Here is a 2,528-nt window from a genome sequence, read left to right on the forward strand (position 1 = left end):
GCCGTAGACAGCAAAACTGAAGGTAAACAGTGATGAGGCGATTTTGTGTTGCAGCTAGTGTAAATAATACAGTATCCTTTCAAAGGTTTTCAGGATTTTATCTTTTCTAATTGAATTTTAATTTCCTGAAAAGTAATGGTTTTAGATGTGGTTGAAGTATTCAACACAAATGTGTTTGCTCCTATTAGAAGACACATAGAAGGCAGACAGGTGAAGATAGAAGGACAGATAAATAGATAGACGGGGTTCCGGGGTCGGGCACAGTCACAGGCATGCAGCCCTTATTAGCAACAGTCACAATATACTTGCTCCATACAATCAATCATTCATACATGATTTGATTCAAATAAATGTCATCATATCAAACATAATTACACACATCAGTATGAGCTGGGCAGCCCATGTATTGATGTTATATTCCCAACTGCACTAATTAAACCTCCCAGCATTCAAATCACACCGTATTACACACTGCAGAAAGAACAGAAATAATCTGAGTAGAACTGCTTCCTATGCAACATGTGAAGTAAAGCACAGAGAGATTTGGAAATGGATCAGAACAGTTGCTGTCGAGGGTGTCTTAAGTTTGTAGTGCAAATATGTGGTGCTAAAATTGTCGCTCCGACAATCTATTTCACGCTCTATGAATGGCAGCATTGATTCAGCACCACGGACAGTGACACAGGCAGCTCTGAATCCTGAGCTTGGTGCCGGCGTCGTTTCAACCTACATTGCTTTCCATCTTATAATCTACCAATTTTCTTTGTTTAAGGGATAAAGAAAAGCATATTCAAGTTTAAATTGTACAATATTCCACAGGCTGCTGAGTGTGGCGGTCCAGGATGCCTTTATCTTTGAGCCAAGCACCTGGATAAACCTCAGTATTTATTCCTGAGTATGCTTTTAAACTGAAGGCTTTACAAAACATCTATTGCAATGCTGTTAAAACAAAGAACACACGCAAGAACGGATCATATAGATGATGAGACATTTTTGATGATGCAACTGTTCCCCCAACAGGGAGACAGCCCAGGAGCAGCTTCTCTACACCAGACGACCTACGTCCAAGCCACATGTTAGCAGCCCTTTATCCTGGGATGTATCCTCAGGCAGCACTCGAAATCTGATGCTTTTTCCCGACTTCATCTCCAACCCTTGAGGGTCATTATTTTTGAGCTGACCTTGCACACTGACTTTTCCAGAGGTCAACATTATCCATGTGGGGGTGGGTTCAAGCATTCGTTTGTTACATGACCTTTTTTTTGGGGGGGGGGGGGTAGGGGGGGTTTAAAATGTTCGCATGTACTTGGTTGTAAAGTCTGCTGTATGTCTGCTCATGGCTGTTTGGACCTTTTTGTGATATATCTCAAACAAATTGAAGAATACAAAGTTTTTATGATTGAAGAGTTGAAGAGAGTAAGAGTTGAGTTATTCTGCTCGCACACTTGCGCCTGGGAGCGGCCGGCATGGTTAAGAAGTAAAGTGGCCGTCCAGCAACTGAAGGGTCACTGGTTTGATCCTCACTTCCCCCAGTCACCATGTTAAAGTATCCCTGAGCGAGATACTGAGCCCCTAATTGCCCCTGATGACGACCCTGTGACGGACTGGCAACCCTTCCAGGGTGAACCCGCCTCCCGCCCAATGTCAGCTGGAATAGGCTCCAGCCCCCCCCCCCCCCCCCACAGATAAGCCATATAGAAAATGGATGGATGGAACTTGTGCCTGGCTTTAACATGAGTATAGTAGCATGAAACTAGTAAAGCGCAGCACCACAGAGCCGTGGTATTGAGGCCACTGTTGTTCTCTGCCATCCCAGGCAGTTAATAGCATTCATCTGGCCTCCCAGGTGTAAAATAGACCCTGCTAGTTGGTTAGAATGAAAATCAGCAGGTCCCTGGCTCTGGGGGACCAGGATTGAGAACCACTGCTGTAAAGAACATTTCTACAAGACTTCACAGCAGTGTCTTGCATGCCTGCCTGGTCCCTGGGACTTGAGGCCCTGCAGGTTGTCTTTGGGAACATGGACTTCTTCTGCCCAGTGTGCTAGATGGACGCAATTATTTACCCCAGAGGACACAAACAGGCAAAACATCCAGATCCAGCAGACCAAAAGTGTCATGAGGACAAGGCCCACAGTCAAACCATGCAGACCATGTACAAAATAAAGCTCAGCAGGAATTAGGTACGTTTGTAAGCCAACCTGGAAGTTAACACCACCAGGTGTTCTCTAAATGGAAAGAAAATAGGATTTCATATTGTCTGTGTAGGTTCTCATTCATCCAGGTCATCGTAGATCGAAGTAAAATCTGGTCAACTGGATGTAAGTTTTCATATTCCTTTTTGGATTATTGCAGAAATTGTTTAGGCAAGCAACATTTTATGAGACAAAAGGAAAACACCAGCTCCGTCCATGACGAATAACGAGAGCGTAGTGTCAGTCGCAGCAGTCAGTAATCATCGGCATCAGATGGAGGAGATACACTGACCATGTCCATGGCATGAAATACAGGATACACCTTTATTTTTAT

This window comes from Aulostomus chinensis, chromosome 2 (assembly GCF_037954235.1).
Source record: "Aulostomus chinensis isolate RoL2024-O1b breed Wild chromosome 2, RoL_Achi_v1.0, whole genome shotgun sequence".
Classification (NCBI taxonomy): Eukaryota; Metazoa; Chordata; class Actinopteri; order Syngnathiformes; family Aulostomidae; genus Aulostomus; species Aulostomus chinensis.